The sequence below is a fragment of the Podarcis bocagei genome, assembly GCF_964188305.1.
Source record: "Podarcis bocagei genome assembly, chromosome: 13".
Classification (NCBI taxonomy): domain Eukaryota; kingdom Metazoa; phylum Chordata; class Lepidosauria; order Squamata; family Lacertidae; genus Podarcis; species Podarcis bocagei.
Window position 1 is genome coordinate 20492433 of NC_138138.1, and position 15358 is coordinate 20507790.

At 46.1% G+C, this 15358-nt stretch overlaps 1 long non-coding RNA gene across 1 annotated transcript; it reads left to right on the forward strand.

Moving 5' to 3' along the window:
* Nucleotides 1-325: 325 nt before the first annotated feature.
* Nucleotides 326-10149, forward strand: LOC308571463. The gene is made up of 4 exons (XR_014001461.1): nt 326-380; nt 4030-4217; nt 5568-5640; nt 10054-10149. It is a non-coding gene; the product is annotated as an uncharacterized lncRNA (long non-coding RNA).
* The last annotated feature ends 5209 nt before the right edge of the window (nt 10150-15358 follow it).

The following is a 15358-nucleotide window of genomic DNA, read 5'->3' on the forward strand; positions in this document are numbered from 1 at the left end:
ACTAGATGCTTTGTGCTTCTGTTTTTTTCCCTTTTCCTCTTTTAAAGGCGATTCTTTCCATTTTATCTTCAGGTGGACCAAAAACAAACAACTAATTAATCACTCGCACTTAGAGGGGGGGAGGAACCCCCACAATCTAGTTCTTGCCAGCAAAATGTTTTCAGGTGGGTGAACTGTCAGGGGAGGGACGGAACTCACTGGTTGCAAAGGGCTATTAAGAGTGTCCCCCTTTACGCTGTGTGGAGGTGTGAGGGGAAGGGGGGAGGGGAAAAAAGGTATAAAAATCCCCCAGGAGCTGCCACAGTTTGAGATCGAGAGGAAACACAGAAGGACTCACCCAGCCCAGCACATTCCTGTTTCCAGCTTCCGAAAGGCTCAGGGTAAAAACTTTGTGTGGTTGTGATGAAGCGCCTGGGACCAATTTCTCTAGTCAGTTGTCTTGCTTGGAGGAAATTTCCTTTGAAGGTTCTTGAAATCCTGCTGTGCACCCTGATATTTTCCTTGCTTGTAGGACATAAGGGAACGACTACACTGGTTTGCAAAAATGCAAATCCACTGGTACCTTGGGTTAAGAACTTAATTTGTTCTGGAGGTCCGTTCTTAACCTGAAACTGTTCTTAACCTGAGGTAAAACTTTAGCTAATGGGGCCTCCCGCTGCCGCCGCGCGATTTCTGTTCTCATCCTGAAGTTCTTAACCCGAGGTACTATTTCTGGGTTAGCAGAGTCTGTAACCTGAAGCGTCTGTAACCTGAGGTACCACTGTTTGGGTTTTCTCTCTCTTTTCTTTGTAGCTTCTGTTGGGGAAACGAGTCCAAGTAAAAGTGGGGAGTGTTTGGCACTAGTGACGGAAAGGTCTTGAAAGGTGATAAAAGTATTTTCTTTTTCAAAAAGACAATATTTTTCGCTCTATAAGACGCACCAGAAAATAAGACGCACCTAGTTTTTGGAGGAGGAAAACAAGAAAAAAATTATTCTGAATCCCAGGAGCCAGAACAGCAAGAGGGATCACTGCGCAGTGAAAGCAGCTATCCCTCTTGCTGTTCTGGTTTCTGGGATAGCTGCGCAGCCTGCATTCGCTCCATAAGATGCACACACATTTCCCCTTACTTTTTAGGAGGGAAAAAGTGAGTCTTATAGAGCAAAAAATACTGTAATTTTTATTGCTTTTCAATGATAACAATCCAATAATAGCCTCATTATAACAATGCCAAATTATAACACAATTCATAATACCAATCATTGAGGTGCCAAATTATGCAAATTAGGTTGCCCCCCGCATGCTAGAATTAACGGTTTGATGGTTTTCTTTGTTTCTGCATTCCAAAATCTTATAAATTTCAATTACGTTCCAGTCCAAATACCAATCCCTTATATCGCAACTGCAGTTTTATCAACCTCCATTTGTATTGACACATGGAATGATTTCTACAACTACAGTTGAAGCATTCAAACTCTCTCCTTCCTGTGGGTGACAATTATTCTGTCCGTAATGTTTCTTTCTTTTTTTTCTTGAAAAGTTTTTATTGTTAAAATAATTCAGCATTAATGCACACATATTGCGAATACACAAACATACAAACATACATTTCATACAATCCTTAAAAATGTTCAAACATACCTACACTCAATCCCACAGATAATTCCTTTTCCCTTCACCATCCACCACCCCTCACCCCACCTTTGTGTTAGACTTCCAATCTACTCAATTGCAATTTCTTTCCACTTCTATTACTTTCTTTCACACACCTTTAACCTAATTTCATGCTTCTTTTTCTATTATACATTGTTATCCATCTTATTTAGTATTCCAGTATTTAAAACAGAACTTGTTTATTCTAATAGGAGTTCTGATTTTTCAATATGGTTTTGCATGTATCCTTTAAACACCTTCCAGTCCCTATCTATCTTCTCTTTAGAGATCCTTCCAATTTCTCCCATTGTTTTAGATATATTGCAGTACTCCAATATTCTACAATACAATATTCTGTCTGTAGTGTTTCTTCCTGTCCTTGTAATATATTATCTCTATCTTTTGCCAGCCGTTGCTGCTCTCCATCACGCCTTGGGCGGTGCTACTTATTGTTTCAGAAGATCTCCTTTGCGCCGTCCCTGGTTCGTTGCTTGCAGTTACAAAAGTCATACCATCCCAGTGAATTTTCTGTTTTCGCCATCTTTCTCTCAGATAAAAGTGTCTTGCTTGGAGGAAGTTTCCTTCCAAGGCTCTGTCACCTGCTGTGCATTCTGATACTTTCCTGGCTTGTGGGGCAGGAGGAGATGACTATAGGATTTTCTCTCTCCTTCCTAAGCTTCTGCTGGGGAAACGGGACCAAGGAGAAGCTGAGAGCGTTTGATGGAAAAGTCTTGGGAGGTGATAAAAGTATTTTCGACCATTGTGAACTATCAAGTGAAGCCTGCTGAGGGTGGAGGAAAAGCTTCACAGACAAGTCTGTGGGCTTCCATGAAACCTCTGGCTAGCCAGAGACGTGAACAGAAGGATGGGCTTTGATCTGGTCCAGGATGGCTCATAGCTCATCCTTTTGCACTGCGCTTTCAGAGCACAGGTCCACGCTTAGAAGCTTTGTGTCCAGGTGGCATTCCCACCCCCACCCCCCAGGGAAAACCTATGTTTTACTGCTGGATCTGAGCAAACACCATTCTGCGGAAAACCCAGTTGCCATTTGCTCTAATCAAATGTGGGTTTTTCTGGAAAAAAAGAAAGAAAGAAAGAAAGAAAGAAAGAAAGAAAGAAAGAAAGAAAGTGTTCAGACACAGAGCTTTAAAGCCTGCATCTGTGCCTCAAAACATAGCACAAAAGTCAGAGTGAGCCCTTAGGTTCACTGTATCAGATGCAAAAGGATAAGGTAGCCGTAATGTTTATGAGTCTTAGAACGGGGACCGAGGAGGAGGATCAATGCTGCAGAACATGTCCAGCATTGGGGTCAGCACTCATGTGCATCTGCCTACCTTGCTTCACACGGTTTCCAGACCCTCCAAGTGTCCCTATTTTCCAGGGACAGTCTCAGATTTACAAAAGCCATCCTGGTTTCTGATTTGATCTTGGAATGCCCCGCTTTTCCTTAGAACGTCCCTAATTTCACTGGAGAAATGTTGGAGGGTAGCCAAGGAGATAAGTAACTAGACTACCTTTAGAAGACTTCTCAAGGCAAATCTGAAGGGTTTTTTATGCTTAATGTTTTATTAGGTTTTCATCTATGTTGGAAGCAGCCCAGAGCAGCTGGGGCAACCCAGTTGGATGGGTAAGGTATAAATAATAAAAATATTATTATTATTATTATTATTATTATTATTATTATTATTATTATTATTATTACAGTGGTACCTCAGGTTAAGTACTTAATTCATTCTGGAGGTCCGTACTTAACCTGAAAGTGTTCTTAACCTGAAGCAACACTTTAGCTAATGGGGCCTCCTGCTGCTGCTGTGCTGCTGGAGCACGATTTCTGTTCTCATCCTGAAGCAAAGTTCTTAACCTGAAGCACTATTTCTGGGCTAGCGGAGTCTGTAACCTGAAGCGTATGTAACCTGAAGCATATGTAACCCGAGGTACCACTGTATTATTGAATAGGATGTCCCTATTTTCATCAGAGAAATGTTGGAGGGTATGAGTTCCCCATACACTAGCTCATGTTGAACTTACACAATTCCATGGACATAGCAACGTGAGGTTAATAAAACAATCTATGGCCTTTTAAACTGTTTTTCATGTGTACTGTTTTTGTTAGTTACTATTTATGTATTTATGTGTTTTTATAATGTAAACTGCCCTGTGATCCTCGGACGAAGTGTGGTATAGAATAATAATAATAATAATAATAATAATAATAATAATAATAATAATAATAATAATAATAATAATTTTTATTATGAATAGTAGCGCACTAGTTCGTTAGCTACATATATACATTATATACATTATATACCATAATAAAGCTTAGTGATGTTGACATCCATTGCCTCCCAAGACGCCTTGGTATCATAGGGACTTTTCCTTCCCTTTCCCAATACAGATGATCACTCCACGGAGATTCCGTCTCTCTTTCTTCACCTTTGCTTGCTGTCTGGCTGTGTTTCTCAGCCACGTTGGAGACACGGCACGCATTGCTCCCGAATTCCCTGGTGAAGATGCTCCACTCGACCAACTGGTTCAATATTACAACGAGTACCAGCAATACCACAACTCAATCAACCGTCCCAGGTTAAGTGAGATGCATTTAATTCTTCATGTAGACTGTCTCGCCAGAGTGGTGCATGCTCTGCTTATCTCTCACTTGGACTACTACAATGCGCTCTATGTGGGGCTACCTTTGAAGGTGACCTGGAAACTACAACTAATCCAGAATGCGGCAGCGAGACTAGTGACTGGGAGTAGCCGCTGAAACCACATAACACCGGTCTTGAAAGACCTACATTAGCTCCCAGTACGTTTCTGAGCACAATTCAAAGTGTTGGTGCTGACCTTTAAAGCCCTAAACGGCCTCGGTCCAGTATACCTGAAGGAGCGTCTCCACCCCCATTGTTCTGCCCGGACGCTGAGGTCCAGCGCCGAGGGCCTTCTGGTGGTTCCCTCATTGCGAGAAGCAAAGCTACAGGGAACCAGGCAGAGAGCCTTCTCGGAAGTGGCGCCCGCCCTGTGGAACGCCCTCCCATCAGATGTCAAAGCGATAAATAACTACCAGACTTTTAGAAGACATCTGAAGGCAGCCCTATTTAGGAAAGCTTTTAATGTTTGATGGATTACTGTATTTTAATATTTTGTTGGAAGCCGCCTAGAGTGGCTGGGGAAGCCCAACCAGATGGGCGGGGTATAATACTAAATTATTATTATGTAGACCCCCTTTTTACCTTGTAGAGCATTTTGAGAAACCAGGGCCGTCTTGAGCATATGCGGTGCCAGGGTGGGAAGATCTGTCCGGCACATCATCCCGGTCACACATCCCTGGCACACATGCCGGGGTGGAAGATCTGCACCCACATCCCAGTCACCCCCCTTTTTTAGAGAGTTGACACCATGCTTATCTCTGCTCTAGAAAAGAAAACAGGAAACATAAGGAGCCCAGCACAACAAATCAGACCAAGGCGTTGGAGACTGAATGAAGCTGGGCGCCTCGTGGTGTAAGCAGCATGCACTGGGCAGGCCTCTCCACAGCCCTACGCCAATCCTAAGCACGCAGGAGGGTGGAGCCAGCTGGCCGCCTCAGCGCCTCACTGGCTCTCTCGCCCCCGAACTCACGGCGCAAAGCCACCCGCAGCAGCAGAGCCCACCGCGGTGCTCCAACCGACAGGCAGGCTCTTCCCCGGACTCCAACTCTTGGGCCCTGGATTCTTGGCCTGGCGCCCCTGAGAGCCCAGTGCCTGGGTGCCCCACACCCCTAGCACCTATGGTTAAGATGGCCCTGTGAGAAATGCTCCACAGGACTCGCTAGTTCTCATTAAAAGCCAGAATGCAGAGAGAGAGAGAGAGATAGTTTGTGGTACTGCACAGGAATGAATTGTTGTTGGTGATGGTAAAGACAGTTTGACAAACCAGCTTTTCATCTTTACCCAGATTTGGTAAGCGATCCAGCAGCCAGGCACTCTGCGGAGATCCAAGCACCAGATTGGACTGTTCAAACTGACAAGTAAGTTTTATTTTTGGAACCAGTGCAAATTTCTCAGATGCATATCCTAAGGTACGTTCCATCCATACGCACATTTCTGCAAGCAGTTTCCCCCAATTCTAACACACTTTTCTGGGTTATTTTTGCTAATATGTTGGCACACGTTTTGCTAAGGCACACATTTTTGCACTCATAGTTTTGGTTGGAGAACTGCATTGCAAAAAATAAATAAAATAGAAATAAAAATAAAAACAACCTCCCCAGTGATGTGTGAATGTCAGAGGATAGTTTGAGAACTGCGAATTAGGTGGTTTCTCATTAGAATGCAAACAAAGTTGAATTTCTCCCCATGCCTATTCGGTAGTGAACAAATATGGCACGCTGGAAGGTGGTGTCCTTGGTTTTTGCCTTCAGTGTGTTCGAGGATATCCTTTTGCTGGAGTACTTTTGTCCCCGATATAGGGTTGCCATATTTCAAGAGGTAAGAAGCCAGACAGAAAAAGTTGTTAAGCTGTCAGCTGCTGCCCGTGCTGGAGCCAGAGCCCAGGCCAATTGCACCAGAGCGCAACCCTACACCTGAATCGCAGGTGCACAAAATAATATTAAACAAACAAACACCCCCCCAAACCCTGACAATTGCTATAAATTGTAACCCCCCCCGGATGGGCATGTAGCCCCACCCACCCAAGGGGATACGTCTGGTCAGTCAACCTTTTATTCGACCGTCAGTCAGAAAAAAGTACAATTATCAATACACAGTTAAAACATCCAAGAAGATTTTTGAGCTTAGCCAACACTAAAATGGGCTAAACAGATAGCCCCGTATCAATACAATCAATTAAAGTCTTGCGACGCTTAAAAGCTAAAAAAAGAAATTTGGCCACCAAGGAAGGTATAGCTCTAGTGACGTTATTCAGCAAGTGTAAAACCTGGTTTTCTCTGGGTAGGGAGCTAAATTGACATAGAAGTGGGTCTATAAAATTTTGTCTAAGCTCTGCATAAGAAGGGCAAGTCAAGAGAATGTGTTCGGTGGACTCAACCACACCCATGGCACAATGACAGGTTCTCTGGGCGTATGGTACTCCCCTGTACCTTCCCCACAATATCGCAGAGTCAAGGACATTTAATCTAGCCGCTGTAAGAAGTCTGCGGTATTCCACATAGTGGATTTCTGCAAGGTAGGGGGCTGGTATGGTCCGATAAATCTGGTCCCCTAGGAACATCCCTGGTTTTACCTGGGCTATGTCCTCTTGTCTAGCAATGTCACTCAGTCTCCGGGAGATCACAGCTCTAGCTTGATTGTACGACATAGACTCAAAGTACAGATGAGACAATCCGCAGGATTGAACCTCATTAGTGACCTCCCTTTCCCACGATGATTGGAAATCGCAGTCCCTCAATATCAAGGGGGCAATACCCACTGGTTTAAAACAAAGCTTGAGCCATAGCCAGAGCTTCGTCTTCAAGGCCACATACCGTAGAGCTTGCCAGCCGACCTCTAATCTCATAACTGCACCCGCTACCGAGGGGGGAATCCTAAGGATGGCTCTAAGGAATCGCGTTTGGATAGAATCCAGTTTCAGAAAGTCCCTACGGGAGCCTAAAGAGATGCCCACCAAAAGAAGGGGGAGGACTTTCATTTGAAAGAGTCTCAAAGCTATCGTCACTGATTGAGCCTGATTCTTAGCGTATAGAGATCTAATCTGGATGGCTGCTTTAGATGCATTAGTTGTTATATAGTCTCTATGGGCCAGAAAAGACCTATTTGACCGTATTACTTGTCCCAGATATTTAAAGCAGTTAACCTGCTCTAGGGGGATCCCGTTCATCGACCATCGATAGAGTCTCGGTCGGGCAGAGAAGACCATGATCTTGGTCTTAGCATAGTTGGGTTGGAGCTCATGCTGATCACAGTATTCATGTAGAGCTTGCAACATTCTCCTTAGTCCAATAGGGGATCTAGCAAGAAGTGCGGCGTCATCCGCATACAGAAGAACATTCAGAGATCGGCCTGCTAGTTTGGGGGGGTGGAAAGCATCATTGGCCATGTGAGTCACCAGTGAGTTAATGTAAAAGTTAAACAATGCTGGGGCCAATAAACAACCCTGTCTTACCCCTCTAGTGGTGGTAACGGGGTTGGAGACTAGGCCTTTATTGTCTAGCCTGATTCTCAGAAAGGTGTTTGTATGGAGGCTGATAATCAGATGAAGGAGACGACGATCGATATTTGTTGCAGCCAGTTTTGTCCATAGCTGCTTTCTAGAGATTCGATCAAATGCCTGCTTAAGGTCAATAAAAGCCACATGAAGAACCTTTGGGGCTTTGCCAGCATACTTTTCCGCCAGGTGATTCAAGGTTAATATTTGGTCTGTGGTAGATCTTCCAGGGCGAAAACCCGCCTGTTCATCGGCAATGATATTGTCATCCTCCATCCATTTCGATAGTTTGTTTAGCAAGTACCCCGAGTAAATCTTCCCAATGACATTTAGCAAGCTGATTGGCCTAAAGTTGCTCGGCTCTGTACGTGGGCCTTTCTTATGTATTAATACAATCAACGCAGAGCTCCAGCTAGAGGGAAATTTTGCTGTTTTGTTTATATACGTGTAAAGTGCTGCTAAAAGTGGGATCCACCAATCTTTATTTGCTATGATGGCATCAATGGATATAAGGTCATCACCGGGGGCCTTGCCTGCTTTAAATCGATCTATGAGAGTTTCAACTTCAGGGCATGTAACTGGGTCCCAATCGGGCAGTGCTTCCGGCTCCACCGTATCTCCGCAGGCATCATGGGCTGCATACAGATCGGCGAAGTATCTTTCCCAAGTGTCCGCTGAGATGTGGGGTTCTATTCTTGCAAGCGGCCTACCCAGGTATCTGGAAATTAACTGCCAAAAAGAGGCTGGATTTCTATTCTCTGCAGCTATCAAAAGGTTGTTCCAATTGTTTCTTTCTGCCTCAAGCTTCTTTTCCTTTAGTAGGGCTTTATAACTTCTCCTGAGGGTGATAAGACGGTTACTTGGCATGGGGGCATTTGATGCTCTGTATGCCAACCATTCATTATACAGATGATTCTTGAAGTTTTTGCATTCCTCATCGAACCATTTTTTGTGGAAAAACTGTTTACCATGCTTTGTGGGGGACCGGACTAGTGTTGGTTTGGGATACGTCTGGGATTTCCTGGATGTATGGCAACCCTACTCAAATGTCTGTCAACACCAGGCTCTGACAGTTGGGACAAGCATTGTGGTTTGCAACACAGGAGGTCGATCAGGAGTATATTACAGTTTGCATTGAGCTGACTGGGCCTGTGACAGATGAAGACCCAGATGACCTTTCTGGGTGGACAGGGGCTATAACACAATAGGATTCACAGGTGTAGCCTTAAGGTGCCAGGATGCTGTCGGCGGTTCTTGTCTGGTTGCCCAGGCAAGTATAAAGACAAGGAAAAGTTTCTTGCTGTCCTTTTTTATTTCAATCTTTACAGAGAGAGGCTATAGAACCCAGCCTCTTGGATAACGGCATGGTCCCGAGTGAATTCTCCACACCCGGTCTCCCCCACTTCCTCATTCGTCATTCTCATCATCTCCTCTACTGTCAGGGACCATGCTGAGGAGGAAGAATGGTGGGAACCTCCCCCTCCCTCTGCTTCTGGATCTTCCCATGAGCAGGAGGACAGTATAGATTTGGAACTGTGGTTTGCAGAGGCATATAGTTCAGAAGGCAGAAGCTGGGAAATACTGAATGGGGAACAGCTAGGAGAGGAAACACTGGGGGAGAGAGAGGGTTAACAGATTCACTGTCTCTGGGAAGCATTCCTCCAGTCAGCCCAAGGTCAAGAAGGGTTCAGAAAGGGGCAGAACAGAATGCACATAGGGTACAAGCTCAGATTACAAGATGTGGGAGTGATGTAGATTAATAGAGAAGGAGGGGGTGTAAGCCTTAATTGGGAGCACTGCCATTCTGGGTAGATGCATCCTTTTGCCCTGTGCTGTGTTTATTAAAGAAACTAACTGGTAAGAATTCCCTTATATTTGATATGCTCATTTATGGCAATGGGGCAGGAAGCCGATTTCCTGAAGCCTGACTTCTATGGGTGCTGAAATGTGCCTTCTGTCTTTGAGCTCTTTGCTCTCCTTCTTTTAAGACTTGCCAGGTTCTGGGAGATGGAGGGGTAGGAATGCTTTCTAAGGACAATGTGCCAGCTGGGTGTTGTTCCGGCTCTCCCATGATTTCCCAGCTTTCCCCCTCATCTGCCTCTGAGCTGTGATCTCCCTCAAACCCCTCTTGTAAATCTATACTGTCTTCCTCTTCCTCCTCCCTGGAAGGGAAGGTGGTCTCCACCATTTCTCCTCCTCTCTCCAGTCCCAGACATAAGGAGAGATGAGGAATCTCCCACTCACAGCTTCTATTGGATTCTTCCATTGCTTCTTTCAGGGACATGTCCACAAGGAGGACGTCTGCAAGCCTTCCAGACTGAACCCTGATTGCTCCTTGATCCTCTTCACTTGACTTTTTCTTCATCTGATGGCCGCCAGCTTCCAAGCAAGACATTCCCTACTGGGCATTCTCCTTCCTCTCCTCTTCAACTAACTGTTGAATTTAATCATTATAATAAAGCAAGATTCTCGTTGCAATCTGGTTGCCTTTGAATGTAAAACCACTGAAATCAAATGCGGACACATCTCACAGTATCTGCTGCTGAATTGCTTTGGTGGTATTTTAAACCCAGCTTTGCAGGAGGTATCAGTGGTCGTGGGACCAATTCACATCCGCATCATACATTTACAGCACAATGAATGCACATTCAGTGGCTGTGCTGGTCCGGGGGGGGGGGAGGTTACCGTGAGGCGTGGTCAGAGTCCGGTCCTGGGTCGAGGGTCTGGAGACTGTCCACCAAGGGCGAAGCAGGTTGCAAAAAAAGAAGCCGGGCGTGGTCGGGAACTCTGGAAGAACAGGTCCGGGTGCTGGCAGAAACAGGTTTCCAACGATGTTGCTCCTGCAACCTGGGACCGGGCTGACTGGCCTTTATCTTCTCTGAGGCCAGGGGCGGTCCTGGCCCACAGGTGACCCGCCTCTCCTGGCCTTAAGGCGAGCACTCCTCCTGAGAGAACTTAGTTTCCTCCGCCTCTCTGCCCTGAGCCTCTGTAGCTCAGGAGAGGCTGGAGGGTTACTGGACCCAGGGGGAGGCTCACCTTCCCCGACAGGGCTGGGAGAGGCATACCTGCAGGCAATGGGTCGTCAATCACCTCCGGAGCCAGAGTGGATTCATCTGGTGCCTGCTCCTGAGGATCCAGCACAGGTGCAGGCGCTTCAGATTCAAGGCCCTGCCCCGGCTCAGCCGGCCCTGGAGGCGGGGACTCCTGTGCAGGCTGGGACTCCTCAGGTTCTGATTCTGAATCAGATTCCCAGGCCATCACAGTGGCTGGTGGTGGTTGGAGGATGGATGGCGGCTAACAGATTGAGGCTGAATCCAGACAAGACAGAAATACTGTTTTGGGGGGTTAGAGGGGCAGGTGTGGAGGACACCCTGGTCCTGAATGGGGTAACTGTGCCCCTGAAAGACCAGGTGCGTAGCCTGGGACTCATTTTGGACTCACAGCTGTCCATGGAGATGCAGGTCAGTTCTGTGTCCAGGGCAGCTGTCTATCAGCTCCATCTGGTACGTAGGCTGAGACCCTACCTGCCTGCAGACTGTCTTGCCAGAGTGGTGCATACTCTGGTTATCTCCCGCTTGGACTACTGCAATGCGCTCTACGTGGGGCTACCTTTGAAGGTGACCCGGAAACTACAACTAATCCACAATGCGGCAACTAGACTGGCCACCGAGACCATATAACACCATTCCTGAAAGACCTATATTGGGTCCCAGTACGTTTCAGAGCACAATTCAAAGTGTTGGTGCTGACCTTTAAAGCCCTATACGGCCTTAGCCCAGTATACCTGAAGGAGCATCTCCACCCCCATCGCTCAGCCCAGACACCGAGGTCCAGCTCTGAAGGCCTTCTGGCTGTTCCCTCCACGCAAGAAGTGAGGTTACAGGGAACCAGGCAGAGGGCTTTCTTGGTAGTGGCACCCGCCCTGTGGAATGCCCTCTTATCAGATGTCTAGGAAATAGACAACTATCTGACTTTTAGAAGACATCTGAAGGCAGCACTGTTTAGGGAAGTTTTTTATGTTTGATGTTTTATCATGTTTTTAATACAGTGGTGCCTCGCAAGACGAAAAGAATCCGTTCTGTCAGATAGTTGTTTATTGCCTTGACATCTGATAGGAGGGCGTTCCACAGGGCAGGCGCCACCACTGAGAAGCCCCTCTGCCTGGTTCCCTGTAACCTCACTTCTCGCAGTGAGGGAACCGCCAGAAGGACCTCAGTGTCCTGGCTGGATGATGGGGGTGGAGACGCTCCTTCAGGTATACTGGGCTGAGGCCGTTTATGGCTTTAAAGGTCAGCAGCAACACTAGGCTCTGTGGTTTAACCTACAGCACCACCCACGTCTCATGTGGGATCTCTACCAAGCCCCCAAAAGAGGGTCAGGATCTTCCTAGGAACCAACACAGAGTTTCTTCCACCAAGCCTCCCGCCCCACTTTTTCACCAGAAGCCCAATATTGCAGTGTTGATGCAGAAACTGCTGGCCTGAACAGGTTGTGGTCTCTCTTTCTTCCTTCCCTGAGCCTGAAGTACATATGAGAACATTTTATACCCCCTGCTTCCTCCACCCCCAACCCAAGTGCTTTCTCCACCCAGATTCAGCTCAGCTTGAAAGATTTTACGCATGAAACTAAGGGCACACAAACATTCCTGCATGAGTCAAGAAATAACAATAACCATCAATCAATTTCTTTATTCGACCGATAGTCAGAATTAAAACACAATAATTATAAACTATAACATCATAGGAGATACATAGGTAAGGTAGGGCCACAGAAATAGACCTCTCACAGATAACCCACATCAAAGCATTCAGTTATACGTTTCCGACGCTTGAGTGCCAGGAAAAGAAATTTAGCCACTGACAAGGTTGTTTTCCCAGAAGACTTATTTAGCAGATATGCTGTCTGGATTCCTCTTTGTCGGGAACTGAGCTGGGGTAAGTATGGAGTTATAAGATACTGTCTTAAATCGTTGTAGAAGGGACAGCTCAATAAAATGTGCTCTGTGGATTCTACCTCACCCAATGCACAGTGGCATAATCTCTGGTCATATGGAACTCCTCCATATCTTCCCTTCAGGACCGCCGAGTCAAGAACATTCAGCCTAGCCGCAGTAAATAGTCTGCGGTATTCCACGTAGTGGATATCCGCCAGGTAGCGAGCTGGAGCAGCCCGATACAACTGCTCCCCCAGAAACAACCCAGGTTTCACACGGGCTATGTCCTCCTGTCTGGCAATATCCCTTAATCTTTGCGCGATCACCGCCTTTGCGTGGCTATACGTCATGGACTCTATATAAAGGGAGGACAACCCACACTTCTGCACTTCCTCCACTATCTCCCCTTCCCATGGAGATTTAAAGTTATCCCTCAGAATCAAGGGGGCCAAACCCACCGGTCTGAAACAGAGCTTGAGCCATAGCCATAGCTTCGCTTTCAGGGCCACATACCTAAAGGCTTGGCAACCGGTTTCCAACCTCATGATCGCGCCTGCCACGGAGGGGGGGATCCTGAGTATGGCCCTGAGGAATTGGGTTTGGATAGATTCCAATTTTTCAAAATCCCTACGTGAGCCCAAGGCAATGCCCACCAGCAGAAGAGGGAGGACTTTCATTTTAAAGAGACGTAAGGCAACATTGACAGTCTGTGCCTGTTTCTTGGAGTACAGGGTTCTAATCGCCAGGGCTGCTTTGGATGCGTTCGAGGCTATGTATTCTCTGTGCGCCAGGAAGGACCTATTTGATCTTACAACCTGACCCAGGTATTTGAAGCAACTGACCTGCTCTAAAGGAATACCATTAATTGACCATAAATTAGGTTTCGGTCGAGCAGCAAAGACCATTATTTTGGTCTTGGCATAATTTAATTGGAGCTCGTGTTGGATCTCATATTCATGAAGAGCTCGAAGCATCCTCCTTAATCCGATGGGGGAGGTAGCTAATAGGGCGGCATCGTCCGCATACAGTAGGACATTTAAGGCTCGTCCTGCCAGTTTTGGTGGATGGAAATCAGCATTTGCCATATGCACCACTAGCGAATTAATATAGAAGTTAAACAGAGCAGGGGCAAGCAAACAGCCCTGTCTTACCCCCCTAGTGGTGGCAACCGGATTGGAGACTAGCCCCTTACTATCTATCCTAATCCTCAAGAGGGTATTTGTATGCAAATTAATAATCAGCAAGAGAAGGCGGCGGTCGATAGATGTCGCTGCCAATTTTGTCCATAGCTGGTTCCTGGGAATTAGATCAAAGGCCTGCTTAAAGTCTATAAAGGCGACGTGGAGGGCTTTTAGGCCATTGCCAGCGTACTTGGTGGCCAAGTGATTTAGGATTAAGATCTGGTCTGTTGTTGATCTTCCGGGGCGGAAACCCGCCTGCTCCTCTGCGATGATATTGTTGCTTTCCATCCAGGTCGTTAATTTGTTAAGTAGAAATCTTGAATAGATCTTCCCAATAACATTTAGCAGGCTAATTGGTCTAAAATTGGCCGGGTCTGTGCGCGGCCCTTTCTTGTGAATTAACACAACCAGTGCAGAGTTCCAGCTTGGAGGAAATTGTGCTGTTTTGTTTATATAAGTAAAAAGAGCTGCTAGAGGTGGACACCACCAATCCTTATTGGCTTTAATAACATCTATGGAAATAAGATCGTCTCCGGGTGCCTTGCCCGCCTCAAATTGGCCTATAAGTGTTTCCACTTCAGAGCAGGTAACAGGATCCCACTCTGGCAAGGGGGCCAAATCTAACCTTCCTCCGCTGGGTGCGTGAGCTGCATATAAATCGGAGAAGAAGCTTTCCCAGGTGTCAGCTGAAATTTGAGGTTCTATCCTTGACAACGGTCTACCCAGGTATTTGGAAATTTGGTGCCAAAAGGAGGAGGGATTTCTATTTTCTGCAGCTTTTAGAAGGTTCTTCCAATCATTTCTTTCTGCCGCAAGCTTCTTTTCCTTTAATAGTGCTTTATACCTTCTCTTGAGGTTCATAAGGTGACTGCTAGGTGCGGGGTCATTTGATGCCCTATATGCCAAGAATTCGTTATATAGGTTGTTCTTGAAGAGTCTACATTCCTCGTCAAACCACTTTTTATGAGAGAAATGGTTACTATTCATTACCGGGGTCTTAGCCAACGAAGGTTTTAGCAGTTCTACTAAATTGTCATATATTGGCAGTGGCTCAACTGCCTGGATAAGGGAGTCCCTTGTCTCTTGCAGTTGGTCAGACCAAAGGAGTTCATTTATCCGTTGAGCCATATTGTCGGTCCATTTTAGGGCAGTGGGCCTCATCTGAAGCTGGTTATTTGTAATAGGCACACAGGAATAGGTAGCCAATTCTCCATCCAGGGTCAGAGAAAGTTCTAATGGAAAATGGTCACTTTCCAGCCTCGTTACCACCCTAAAGTTGGAAATTTTGGGAATTAGGTCTACTGATGTCCAAATAAAGTCTATGGTAGAGGCTCGGGAGCCTGACCAGAAAGTAAATTCGGCAGGGTAATCAGAACTGAGAGCTCCGTTTAAAAGGTGAAAATTAAGAGCCATCAAGGTTTGTCTACATTTAAAACCTGCATATGTAGCAACACTGTCTTTAAAATTCC